Source organism: Phyllobates terribilis, unplaced genomic scaffold (assembly GCF_046119375.1).
Source record: "Phyllobates terribilis strain yellow unplaced genomic scaffold, ASM4611937v1 Scaffold_34__1_contigs__length_13252353, whole genome shotgun sequence".
Taxonomy (NCBI): Eukaryota; Metazoa; Chordata; class Amphibia; order Anura; family Dendrobatidae; genus Phyllobates; species Phyllobates terribilis.
In genome coordinates, this window is record NW_027362794.1 from 4,248,696 (window position 1) to 4,262,475 (window position 13,780).

The 13,780-nt window shown below is 47.4% G+C and overlaps 4 non-coding genes across 4 annotated transcripts; all 4 read left to right on the top strand.

The window, feature by feature from the left end:
* Nucleotides 1-4,563: 4,563 nt before the first annotated feature.
* Nucleotides 4,564-4,756, top strand: LOC141181912 (U2 spliceosomal RNA). The gene has a single exon (XR_012257441.1). It is a non-coding gene; the product is annotated as a U2 spliceosomal RNA (small nuclear RNA).
* A 1,109-nt stretch (nucleotides 4,757-5,865) lies between these two features.
* LOC141180986 (U2 spliceosomal RNA) lies at nucleotides 5,866-6,056 on the top strand. The gene has a single exon (XR_012256606.1). It is a non-coding gene; the product is annotated as a U2 spliceosomal RNA (small nuclear RNA).
* Nucleotides 6,057-12,120: 6,064 nt separating this feature from the next.
* LOC141182041 (U2 spliceosomal RNA) lies at nucleotides 12,121-12,319 on the top strand. Its single transcript, XR_012257532.1, has one exon. It is a non-coding gene; the product is annotated as a U2 spliceosomal RNA (small nuclear RNA).
* Nucleotides 12,320-13,428: 1,109 nt separating this feature from the next.
* LOC141181869 (U2 spliceosomal RNA) lies at nucleotides 13,429-13,619 on the top strand. The gene has a single exon (XR_012257405.1). It is a non-coding gene; the product is annotated as a U2 spliceosomal RNA (small nuclear RNA).
* The last annotated feature ends 161 nt before the right edge of the window (nucleotides 13,620-13,780 follow it).

The following is a 13,780-nucleotide window of genomic DNA, read 5'->3' on the forward strand; positions in this document are numbered from 1 at the left end:
AGATGAAGGACTGCAAGGAGGATGCCTGCAGGATTTGTCGAGTGACAGGACACAGCTCGAAGGACTGCCCGAAGAAGACGTCCTGCAACCTGTGTGGGCTGGCGGCTCATCTGTACAAGGATTGCCCCAAGCGTGAGAGATCCTGGGCATCGGTGGTTGCGACGACCCCAGCTCCAGAGGACAAGGCCCCGACGACCAGGCCTGTGAAGGTCAAGGACGCGACGACCAAGGCCCCAGCGGCCAAGGCTGAGACGACCAAGGCCAAAGCGGTCAAGGAGTCGGTGGCCAAAGCCCCAGCGACGGTCCCAGCAGCTCCGAAGCAGAAGAAAAAGTCAAAGGAGGGTAAGAGTTCTGTCACCCCTCTCTCGATCCCTCCCCCTGCCACCCCCGTCCAATCCCCCCCCACCCCGGCCACCCCTGCTGAGGATTCCACTTCCTCTTCCTCCTTCCCCTACTCCTCAGCAGGTGTCCTTTCCCCTGCCCCGGCAGCCACTCTCCCTCCCCAGACCATGGTAGCGGTGGAATTAACCTTTCCTCCACCCGCCGCTATCTATTCCGAGGAGGATTTTCCCCTTCTTGTCTCCCCAGTTCCAACCCGGGGAAAGAGGAAGGTGGAGGACAGCCCTGCTACTGAATCCTCCAAAAAGAAGATTCTGGATTTCGTAGGCGAAAAGGAGGATACCCTCCCTGAGCCAGAAGAGATGGAGCACATGGTTGAGACCCTGTTGGCCGAGCCAGAAGAGGAGGAACTGGTGGTCGCCGAGATCGAGGCCGCGCTGCTTGACCAGATGGAGGAAGAGGGCCTGCTGGTGATCCCGTCACCAGCAGTCAACACCGACGAGGGACCACCCGACCGGAGTGGTAACTAAGGTGTATTGCCTGCGCTAACTTTTTCTTTTTTCCCTACATGATGGCTAATATTAACTTATTTTCCATTAATGTCAGGAGCATCAAGGACAAGTTCAGACGTCAGACTATTTATGCCTTCCTTACTTCCCAGTTGTGTGATGTTTATATGTTGCAGGAATGTTCCCTTCCCTCCTCTAGGTCCTTCAAACATCTGGCCAGGGAGTGGTCCCACGGTCCATCCTACTGGTCTGGTGGGGGTGACTGCAAGTCTGCGGGGGTCGCAATTCTGATCAGGGGGGGCGCATTGACGCTTGAGTCCGTCCAGGAGCTCATCTGCGGCAGGGCTCTTGTTGTAGATGGCAACTGGGCGGGAGAACCTGTCAGGTTCATCAACGTGTATGCGTCCCCACTGAAGAATGAGCGTTTGGAGCTTTTCCAGACCCTGCGGCTTCAGCTTGCCACCACCAGGACCTTAGTGATGGCCGGGGATTTCAACTGCCCCATCGAGGAGGATGGTCGTAGTTCTGGCACATCTGCCAAGTTGGACATCACGTCCAAGCTGCTCATCGAGATGGTAACCGAGGCCTCTCTTCAGGACGTGGTGGGCTCCATGGGGAGAGGCTCCACAAACTATTCGTGGAGCCGACCCGATGGCTCACTCCGCTCCAGGATTGACTTTGTGTTCACCTCTCGGGCAGTCAGGCAGAGTAGGCACTCGATGGTCCCCTGCTTCTTCTCCGACCACAGAGCCATTCACTTACAAGGTGTCCTCGGCGACGGTTTTCCGTCCGGCCCCGGCTCCTGGAAGCTGAATTGTGCTCTGCTGGCTCAGGATGTTGTCATGGAGGAGCTGAGAGCAGCCTACGCAATGTGGCAGTCCTACAAGGGTAGCTTCCAAACAGTCTCTGATTGGTGGGAATATGTTAAACTTGAGTTTCGCTGTTTCTTTCAGGCCAAGGGTCGACAACAGGCGTGTGAGAAGAGGAGGGACTTCAGAGGGCTGCAGCGCGAGCTGCGGTCGCTGCAGGACCTTCTTCACTGCGGCTGGGACGTGAGGGAGGAGCTGGAGGAGACCAAGAAGAGCCTGAAAAGGCACTTTGAGGAGGAGTCCAAGCGAATCGTCTTCCGTTCCAAAGTGGAGAATCTGGAGAAGGGTGAGAAATGTAACTCATTCTTTTTCAGGAAACTTCATGCCGGTCACACGCCCCTGAACGAGCTGCGAGACGAGAGCGGAAACATGCGACGTGGGAAGGAGGACGTGATGAGGGTCGTCAGCGACTTCTACAGCGAACTCTACTCCCACAAGACTACCGACCCCGACGCTGCTGATAAGTTCCTGTCAGGTATCACTAACCATCTTGATCCTGCAGGCACTGCAGCCTTGGACAAACCGCTGATGGTGGGTGAATTGCTCTCTGCCGCTAAATCCTTTAGGACCGGCAGGACCCCGGGCAGTGATGGACTTCCAGCGGAGCTCTATGTAGCGCTGGGAGACCTCATCTGTCCGGACCTGTTGGATCTGTACGAGGAGATGGTGGTGGAGGGTAAAATGCCTCCATCTTTGAGGGAAGGAATGGTCACGATCCTGCACAAGCGGAAGGGAGAGAGGTGCGACCTGAGAAATTGGCGTCCCATCACTCTGCTCAACGTGGACTACAAGATCCTGGCCAAGACGATGGCGACACGACTTAAGACGGTCATCGGACGGATCATCCACCCGGACCAGACCTGCGGCATCCCTGGACGTTGCATCGCAGACAGCCTCGCTCTCGTGCGGGACACGGTCGAGTACATCAAGGTCCGCCGCGCACACGCGGACCTGGTCTCCTTGGATCAGGAGAAGGCCTTCGACCGGGTTTCCCACGAGTTCATGGGCCGAGCTCTGCACCGGTTAGGTTTGGGTAACATGTTTTGTTCGTATGTCCGTCTGATGTATTTTGATATCCACAGCTCGGTGTTGGTGAACGGCTGGAAGACTGACCCCTTCCCTGTCCTCTCTGGGGTCAGACAAGGCTGCCCTCTATCACCTCTTCTTTTTGTTTGTGTTATAGAACTCTTCGCAGAGGCTATCTGGCAGAATGGAGAGATCAGAGGGATCACCGCACCGGGTCCGGGACGACACGAGGTCAAGTGCTCGCTCTACATGGACGACGTCACCGTCTTCTGCGCTGATCGTGGTTCAGTCGACGCCCTCGTCCAGACGTGTGAGAGGTTCGGCCGGGCTTCAGGGGCCAAAGTCAACTGCAGGAAGTCGGAAGCCATGCTCTTCGGGGATTGGCAGCCGGCCTCCTCCGCCCCCTTCCCCTTCAACATTCAACCGGATTTCCTCAAGGTGCTGGGAGTCTGGTTCGGGAAGGAAGGAGCGGCCCTCAAGTCCTGGCAAGAACGCTTGGCCAAAGTGAAGCAACGGATCGGACTCTGGAGCCTCAGACACCTCACTTGTGAGGGTAAGGCACTCGTCCTGCGTAATGAAGTTCTGCCCGTCTTGCAGTACACGGCGCAGGCCTGGCCCCCACACGTCACTGTGTGCAGGGCCATTACCAGGACAGTGTTTCACTTTGTCTGGGGATCCAAGATGGACAGAGTCAGGCGGGCCGTCATGTACAAGGAGCCTCGCAAGGGTGGGAAGGGCGTTCCAGATATCCCCACCCTCCTGCGATCCTCTTTTGTGTGTGATTGTGTCCGCCGGACTTTGCAAGTCAAGAATGGCTCCGCGGGCAGGTCCATGTCTCGCTTCTTCCTGCTTCCTTTTTGGAGGCGACTCGGCTGGGACAAGTGGGACAGCTCCTTCCCCTACAACTGGACGACGCCATGGTTCTACGGAGACGTCGTTCGATTTGTGGGGGAACATCAACTGGAGGGACTCAAGCCCGACTTGTGGAAGCCCAAAACTATCCACAAGCTCATCAGAGCCAAGGATGACGTGGAGAACATCACAGGACTTCACCAGGACACGCTGGAGACTGTGTGGACAAATGTGTCGTCTGACAGGCTGACCAACGGGCACAAGGACTTGTCGTGGATGGCGATTCAGGGCGGACTGCCCGTCCGGTCATTCATGCATGCCCGGAACCTGTGCAAGACCAGGTACTGCCCAAGGTGCCCCTTCGTGGAGGAAACATCTTTGCACACTTTTTGGGACTGCGGATTTGCACAGCGCCTGTTGACTGCCCTTGAGGACGACCTGAGGAACTCTGTCCCCAGGGCGAGCCTATCGCACCATTCTGTGCTTTACGGACTCTTCCCTGGGGTTCATACCGTCGGAGCCATCCAGGACGCTTGGCGCCTTATGAACTGCTTCAAGGATGCCGTTTGGGTCGCCAGGAACCGGCTCATCTTGAGGAGGGAGAGGATGTCCATCCAGGACTGCCGCAGGCTGATCCACAGCCTGCTCAGAGACTATTCCATCGTGGACGGTCCGGAGGACGAGGATGAGGACTAAACCCCTCCTCCCCCTCTCCCCTTATGTGTCTTGTCTTTCAATAAACCTTCGGGCCTGTGATTTTCCCCTCCCCATCCCCTTTTTCCCAATCCCCATCCCTTATCACGATTCGTCGTACTGTATTGATTGACATGCTTTTTCTTTCAGATTGAGTGTTTTGTGTAGCATAGGGGTGTGATGTGTCTAGTTAGTGCGTCGTATCCTCATGCTATGTAAATATGATGTAGAATTCTGTGTGTACTGGGCTGCGGCACTGTACACTGTCTGTTAACTTATTTTTTGTGCTAATAAAAGATATATTCAATCAAAAAATCTGTTCTTATCAGTTTAATATCTGATACGTCCCCTATCTGGGGACCATATATTAAATGGATTTTTAGAACAGGGAGATGGAAAAAGAGCTTGCTCTGTCCACTCCACGCATTGACCTGGTATTGCAGTATCTCCAGGACCGGTGCACCCCTTCTTTAATGCAGTTTCTAAAATCAGAAAGAATTGAATTCAATGTTTTTTGTTCATTTTGCTTGTTTGTCGGATTTTGGGATGGACTCTTTGGCTTCGCTTTTCTTCTCCTCATTGGATTTTTCATGTTCAAAGTTGCAGAAGCCAGATGACAAGCTCATTTTGGTTCAACTTCAGCAACTGTGCATTGCATTGCCATGTAATGTAACGCAATGCTATCTATCTAGCTCTGCCTCTGTACTTCCTTTTGGATAAACAGACATATTAGGCAAGCATTTTGGAGCTTTCACCTAAATAACTACAGGTGGTGAGATAAGCTGCACAATATAATTGACCTTTCAGTATATTGTTGCACACACACCATCTATTTAGCAAATGCCCTTGTTATCAACAGCAGCCTTTTAAACTCACCTGAGCTAACAGGTATGTGCGCTGGTTACTCTGCTGCGCTTAAAATTTCTTTTTTGGTTTGCTACAATGCCTTTTCTGAAACGTTGTCTCCCTCTGCTGGAACACTGACTTCTTTCATTTAATGCCTGCAGACTATAAAAGAGAACCCAACCCAAAAAGTTGGGTTGATTAGTCTGTGGCATTCTGTTAAACTGTTGCTTATGGCGGTCTCTGTGAGCTTCTCAGTGACATTCAGCCAGCCAGGTATCCTGCCTGCAGTAGATGGAATGTGGCAATGGAACGCTGGCTGCGCGTGTCATAATAGGCTCTGAGCCTTTATATACCTGCGCACAGCAGCAGCCACCTTCAGTCTGCTGCTGGACAGCCAGCAGCAGCAGGAGAGGTAAGTAATCAGCAGCCCTCCTGCTAAGGGTAGACAGCTGCTCGTTCCACCCCACCCCCCGCCTTAATTGGTTCTCCTCCCTTCCAACGGTGTTGAGGCGGGTGGGAACAGCAGGGGGTGAGGGTGCTGTGTTTAAAGAGGTGGAGTTATGCAGATCTAAAACGCGTGGATTGCAGCAGCAGCAAGCCGAAAAGTGCAGGCATGTAAGGGATCTAGAGGTTGACAACATGTCTTCTTAACGGGAGTCCAGGAGCTCATCTCCACAAATGGACTTTTCAGGATCCTTAGGTGGCAACGCAGTTCGAAACCAATTCTGGTTATCGCTTCTCGGCCTTTTGGCTAAGATCAAGTGTAGTATCTGTTCTTATCAGTTTAATATCTGATACGTCCCCTATCTGGGGACCATATATTAAATGGATTTTTAGAACAGGGAGATGGAAAAAGAGCTTGCTCTGTCCACTCCACGCATTGACCTGGTATTGCAGTATCTCCAGGACCGGTGCACCCCTTCTTTAATGCAGTTTCTAAAATCAGAAAGAATTGAATTCAATGTTTTTTGTTCATTTTGCTTGTTTGTAGGATTTTGGGATGGACTCTTTGGCTTCGCTTTTCTTCTCCTCATTGGATTTTTCATGTTCAAAGTTGCAGAAGCCAGATGACAAGCTCATTTTGGTTCAACTTCAGCAACTGTGCATTGCATTGCCATGTAATGTAACGCAATGCTATCTATCTAGCTCTGCCTCTGTACTTCCTTTTGGATAAACAGACATATTAGGCAAGCATTTTGGAGCTTTCACCTAAATAACTACAGGTGGTGAGATAAGCTGCACAATATAATTGACCTTTCAGTATATTGTTGCACACACACCATCTATTTAGCAAATGCCCTTGTTATCAACAGCAGCCTTTTAAACTCACCTGAGCTAACAGGTATGTGCGCTGGTTACTCTGCTGCGCTTAAAATTTCTTTTTTGGTTTGCTACAATGCCTTTTCTGAAACGTTGTCTCCCTCTGCTGGAACACTGACTTCTTTCATTTAATGCCTGCAGACTATAAAAGAGAACCCAACCCAAAAAGTTGGGTTGATTAGTCTGTGGCATTCTGTAAAACTGTTGCTTATGGCGGTCTCTGTGAGCTTCTCAGTGACATTCAGCCAGCCAGGTATCCTGCCTGCAGTAGATGGAATGTGGCAATGGAACGCTGGCTGCGCGTGTCATAATAGGCTCTGAGCCTTTATATACCTGCGCACAGCAGCAGCCACCTTCAGTCTGCTGCTGGACAGCCAGCAGCAGCAGGAGAGGTAAGTAATCAGCAGCCCTCCTGCTAAGGGTAGACAGCTGCTCGTTCCACCCCACCCCCCGCCTTAATTGGTTCTCCTCCCTTCCAACGGTGTTGAGGCGGGTGGGAACAGCAGGGGGTGAGGGTGCTGTGTTTAAAGAGGTGGAGTTATGCAGATCTAAAACGCGTGGATTGCAGCAGCAGCAAGCCGAAAAGTGCAGGCATGTAAGGGATCTAGAGGTTGACAACATGTCTTCTTAACGGGAGTCCAGGAGCTCATCTCCACAAATGGACTTTTCAGGATCCTTAGGTGGCTCCGTAGTTCGAAACCAATTCTGGTTATCGCTTCTCGGCCTTTTGGCAAGATCAGTGGTGGTTTTCTGCTGCTGGTGTTGTTTGGAGGGCAGTTGTGACTGGGGTTCCCCCTTGTGGGGCCCTAGTGTGCGATTGAGCGGCGATTGTGTTTATCTGCTGTAAAAATGGTGGAGAAAACACGTGGATTAGAGGACTCGGTCCGTCTGAAGGTGGCTGCAGGTCATGAAGGAGAAATCGGTTTGGACCAAGTTTGCGTTGATGTCTTGAAGAACATTAATGGCTTGAAGGTAACGGATGTATTGGCACTGCAGGATTTTCAGAAACAAGGAATTTATGATATCACTTTTGTTTCTTTGAGTATTTGCCAGAGAGTCTACATGGAGTTGGTACGAATGAAGGAAGAAAAGGAATTGAAATGCCTAGAGTTTATTGCACTGGAACCTCTGTTCCAGCAGACATATAAGTATGTGGTTGTGCACATGTATAACCCTAAAGTTCCGGATGAGACTGTTTCCAATTTTTTAGCTCGGTATTGTAGTGAGGTTAAATTTTTGGGAAGAATGAAGAACAAATACAATTATCTAAATGGCAAGAGGAGATATGTTGTAAAACTGAGACCGGATGATAGAGCTATTGGGGGTGCCAAGAGCATTCCTGCACAGTTTTCTATCGGAGGAGAAAGGGGATTTTGTTTTTATAATGGACAGATGGAATATTGTAGGAAGTGTCATGAGTTTGGACATGTTCAGAAAGATTGTCCAGTGCAAGGTGATGTTTGTAGAGGTTGTGGGAAATCTGGGCATGTTGCAAGTGGTTGCCCAATGAATAAGGTGTGTGATTTGTGTGGACATGCAGATCACCTTGCAAGGAAATGTAGATTGTGGGCTCAGATTCCTAGGTCACAGGTGGACGCTGAAGAGAGGCAGAAGAAGACTCGGCAGGAAAGTGGGGAGGAGGGCGAAGGCTCAGACTCAGAGGGGGAAAGCCAAAAACAAGATGGTGGTAGGGGAAGAGACCATGCGGTGCCCAAGATGGAGGAAAAGGGGCGGAGCCAGAAGAAAGTTGGTTTGAGGGAGGGGCTGGAAGTAATAAACAAAGTAGCTGATGTGCATGGCCCGGGTGATGGGATGGATTTGTCTAATATGGCGGAGTCAGTGAATCCTGTTTTGGGAAGAGATGGGGGTGAGGAAATGGAGGTTTTGGAGGAGGAGGATTCTGATTCGGATGGAACTATAACCCCTCAGCAGCGTGATAGGGTTAACAGTGATTGGAGTGAAAATGAGGAGGAAGATGATGGCAAGGAGGAGAGTTATGCCTCCGTGATTAAAAGAAGTAAGGTGGAGGGGTGTTGGTCTGGGGGGCAGGAAGATCCAGTCTCCCTAAGACCAGGTTATTCTAACACGGACTCGAGTTCTGAGTCGCCTGATATACGTAGAAAAGTGGGTGGCAGGAGTGGGTTTTCTCCTGGTTCATGATGGATCGGGTATGGTGGAGATTTTTTCCTGTTGTTATGATGGCGTTGTGTGTTGCTTCTCTGAATGTACGAGGGATTGGTTCTGCTTGTAGGAGAGCAGGGATACTGGATTACATTGAGAGTGTGAATGCAGATATTGTCTGTCTGCAGGAATGTGTAATTAAATCTGCCCCGCATGAGAGTGAGTGGAATAAGGGGCAATCTTTTTGGTCCCCATGCTCAGAAAACAGGAATGAAGGGGTGGGCATTTTACTGTGTAATTCCAGTCTAAAGGTTTTAGAGTTTAAAGTAATCATACCTGGGAGATGTTTGTTTTTATTAGTGGATTTTTTAGGTCAGCGGGTACGGGTTTTTAATGTTTATGCCCCTGCTGATAAACAAGCAAGAGTTGGGTTTTTGGAGTCTCTAAAGTTGTTTTTACCAGGCAGAGACTTCACTATAGTGGCTGGAGATTTTAATTGTGTCAGATCCGCAAAAGATCGTAAGAGCTCTACGGAAGGTAGGACTGATGTTACGTCTAATATTTTAAATCAGATTGTGCAGGATTTACGCTACACGGATGCTGGTCTGATGGTTGGGCCAAGTGATAAGTTCACATACATATCAGATAGTGGACGTAGTGTTTCCCGAATTGACTATGTTTTTATGTCTGAAGGGATTAAGGTGGCCAAGTGCAACCACGTGATGACGACTTTTTCTGACCACAAGATGATAGTGGTAGATCTGTGTATAGCTGAGTCCCTGGCTTTTGGAAAGGGACTCTGGAAGCTGAACGTAAGCCTGCTGGAAGAGGAGAGTGTTAAGGTTGGTTTTAATAAAGTGTTTTTGTCTTGTGTGTCTGAACAGCACCTTTTTAAAGATTTGCTAGAGTGGTGGGACTGGGCTAAGGAGAAATTTGCATGTTATTTTAAAGGGGTGTGTTTTAGGAGAGCGAAAGCCAAAAGGGATCATGATGCTGCTGTTATTTCAAAATTGGAAGTACTCCATAAGTTTAAGAGAGCGGGGATGGAGGTGGATAAAGAGATTGCAGATTTGAAGGACGAACTGAAGAAGATACTTATTGAAAAAGGGAAGACTATTATGTTTAAGGCAAAAATAAAGCACATGGAGGAAAATGAGCAATGTTCGAGATACTTTTTTAAAAAATGTTTTAAACCTAAAGGGGTTTTTAAGTCTGTTTTTTCTCCTGCAGGGGAGGTATCTGGGGATGAGATGATTGGCAGTATTCTTTCCTTTTATGAAACACTCTTCTCTAACGATAGTAGAGCCAGTGATGCGGAAATTAATGATTATTGCAAAGTATTAACTAATAATATTCCTGAGGAGAAAATTGGGTTTTTAAGTGAGGAGGTTGGGAAAGATGAAATTAGACGGGCAGTGGATGGCTTGGCGAAAGGCAAGACGCCAGGCTGTGATGGTCTTCCTGCTGAATTTTATGTTAGATTTTGGGATATTATAGGTGTGGAGTTTTCCCGGGTGGTGCAATATGGTTTTACTCATGGGATTTTATCGGTTTCTATGCGTAGGGGGATTGTTACGCTGATTCATAAGAAAGGGGACATGAGGGATATTAAAAATTGGAGGCCCATAACATTGTTAAACAGTGATTACAAAATTATTTCTAAAATTGTGGCTGGTAGACTGGCAGATGTGATAGGTGATATGGTGGGGGAGTATCAGGCATGTGCAGTGCCTGGTAGGAAAATTTCAGATAATTTGCTGCTTCTAAGAGACTTAATTTATCAGGCTAATTTGAATAAGAATGCTCTTTTGTTACAGTCGGTGGACCTGGAGAAAGCCTTTGATAAAATATCACATAGATTTTTGTTCTCTGCTTTAAGTCACCTTGGTGTTCCGGATAAATTATTGATGGTCATTAAGAGTTTTTATTGTGGGGTCAGTAGCCAGATTTTAGTTAATGGGCATGTGAGTTCCAGTTTTAATATTTTATCGGGAGTTAGGCAGGGTTGTCCCCTGTCACCAATTCTTTTTATCTGTGTGGTGGAGGCCCTTTTAAAAAGTGTGCAAGTTGACAAGTGTGTGGCTGGTGTTTTTATTCCTGGGGGATCCGGGGGTCCAGTCAAGTCTTTAAGTTATATGGATGATATTGTTTTTACTTGTGGTTCACAGGCGGATCTCAATAGAGTGAATTTGCACGTAAGGATTTTTTGTTGTGTGGCTGGTATGGCGGTGAATTGGGGAAAGTGCCAGCTTTGTAACTTTGGGAGGCAGGTTGAGGTTAACGTGGCAGGAGTGGAGAGTAGGGAGGAAATTGAGGTTCTTGGTGTCATCTTTGAGAAGGAACTGAAAGGGAAAAGCAGCCTGAAGATTCTAGAAGACAAAATGGATCAGAAGTTGAACTTTTGGAAACTAAGGAACCTGTCGCTGAGAGGGAAAGTGCTGGTAATCAAGTCTGTGATTCTCCCGCTTCTGCTGTACACTGCTTTGATTTTCCCACCTGCTGTGCTTTGGACAAAGAGAGTGACAAGGAAACTGTTTGTGTTTTTTTGGGGATCCAAAATGGAGAAACTAAGAAGAGGAATGGTTATGTGTTCTGTGGAAAATGGGGGTTGTGATTTTCCTAACATTGACTTATTTTTAAGAATGCATTATTTTTTGAACATTTATAAATTATCCCAGTGCAATAACAGGACTGCGGACATGTGCAAATATTTAGCAGGACGGCTTTTCCAGAAATGGAGCTGGTGTGAGAAGGATTTAAGAAAACCAATTTCGTTTGTGATACCGTTTTTTTATGTGGTGCTTAGGTCCTTCTATGATCAAAATGGGATAAGCTCCATGGTTAGACCGGACAAAAAACTGATTGTCTCAGGTATTAAGAAGAAGGAGATGTTATGTGATGTGCCGTTTTGTAATAATGCACAGTCTGGACAGGTGTGGAAGCTTTTTTTCATGCGTGGAATCAGCAACAGACAGAAGAATGTAACCTGGATGGCGTTGCATGGATGCTTGCCAACAAGGGCTTTTTTGAATGACCGGGGGATAAAGGTTCAAGAACTATGTCCTAGGGAAGGTTGCAATAAGGTGGAAACAATACAGCATATTTTTTGGGACTGTTTTTTTGCTAAAAAAGTTTTTACCTTGTTGTCACGTATGTTTGTTGCTTTAGTTGGTTTTCATTGTTTCGATTTTGAAAGGATTTTAATAGGTCAAGATTTTAAGTACTCGCAAAGGAAGCGGGCAAGCTGGATTATTTTTGTCATATATAAAGAGGTTTTATGGGACGTTCGGAATTTGGTGATTTTTAAAAAGATTGTTTTTTCCCCCATGGAATGCAGAAAGATTTTTCTTGCTAGACTGTTTTATGCCTATTTATTGGATAAAAAGAAGTATGGTGAGACAGCAGCAGAAGCACTCTGGAACTTTTCACATTGGACTTCTTACAGTAAGTAACAGTTAATTGCAGGGTTGTGTTTTTTGGGATTTTGTTTTTGTTTTTCCGAATGATGATTTGAGAACCCGTTATGTGAATATGCGCTATGATGCATAAATTAATGTGGGTCTTAATCTGAGGAAAAAAAAAAAAAAAAAATCTGTTCTTATCAGTTTAATATCTGATACGTCCCCTATCTGGGGACCATATATTAAATGGATTTTTAGAACAGGGAGATGGAAAAAGAGCTTGCTCTGTCCACTCCACGCATTGACCTGGTATTGCAGTATCTCCAGGACCGGTGCACCCCTTCTTTAATGCAGTTTCTAAAATCAGAAAGAATTGAATTCAATGTTTTTTGTTCATTTTGCTTGTTTGTCGGATTTTGGGATGGACTCTTTGGCTTCGCTTTTCTTCTCCTCATTGGATTTTTCATGTTCAAAGTTGCAGAAGCCAGATGACAAGCTCATTTTGGTTCAACTTCAGCAACTGTGCATTGCATTGCCATGTAATGTAACGCAATGCTATCTATCTAGCTCTCCCTCTGTACTTCCTTTTGGATAAACAGACATATTAGGCAAGCATTTTGGAGCTTTCACCTAAATAACTACAGGTGGTGAGATAAGCTGCACAGTATAATTGACCTTTCAGTATATTGTTGCACACACACCATCTATTTAGCAAATGCCCTTGTTATCAACAGCAGCCTTTTAAACTCACCTGAGCTAACAGGTATGTGCGCTGGTTACTCTGCTGCGCTTAAAATTTCTTTTTTGGTTTGCTACAATGCCTTTTCTGAAACGTTGTCTCCCTCTGCTGGAACACTGACTTCTTTCATTTAATGCCTGCAGACTATAAAAGAGAACCCAACCCAAAAAGTTGGGTTGATTAGTCTGTGGCATTCTGTTAAACTGTTGCTTATGGCGGTCTCTGTGAGCTTCTCAGTGACATTCAGCCAGCCAGGTATCCTGCCTGCAGTAGATGGAATGTGGCAATGGAACGCTGGCTGCGCGTGTCATAATAGGCTCTGAGCCTTTATATACCTGCGCACAGCAGCAGCCACCTTCAGTCTGCTGCTGGACAGCCAGCAGCAGCAGGAGAGGTAAGTAATCAGCAGCCCTCCTGCTAAGGGTAGACAGCTGCTCGTTCCACCCCACCCCCCGCCTTAATTGGTTCTCCTCCCTTCCAATGGTGTTGAGGCGGGTGGGAACAGCAGGGGGTGAGGGTGCTGTGTTTAAAGAGGTGGAGTTATGCAGATCTAAAACGCGTGGATTGCAGCAGCAGCAAGCCGAAAAGTGCAGGCATGTAAGGGATCTAGAGGTTGACAACATGTCTTCTTAACGGGAGTCCAGGAGCTCATCTCCACAAATGGACTTTTCAGGATCCTTAGGTGGCTCCGTAGTTCGAAACCAATTCTGGTTATCGCTTCTCGGCCTTTTGGCTAAGATCAAGTGTAGGATCTGTTGTTATCAGTTTAATATCTGATACGTCTCCTATCTGGGGACTATATATTAAATGGATTTTTAGAACAGGGAGATGGAAAAAGAGCTTGCTCTGTCCACTCCACGCATTGACCTGGTATTGCAGTATCTCCAGGACCGGTGCACCCCTTCTTTAATGCAGTTTCTAAAATCAGAAAGAATTGAATTCAATGTTTTTTGTTCATTTTGCTTGTTTGTCGGATTTTGGGATGGACTCTTTGGCTTCGCTTTTCTTCTCCTCATTGGATTTTTCATGTTCAAAGTTGCAGAAGCCAGATGACAAGCTCATTTT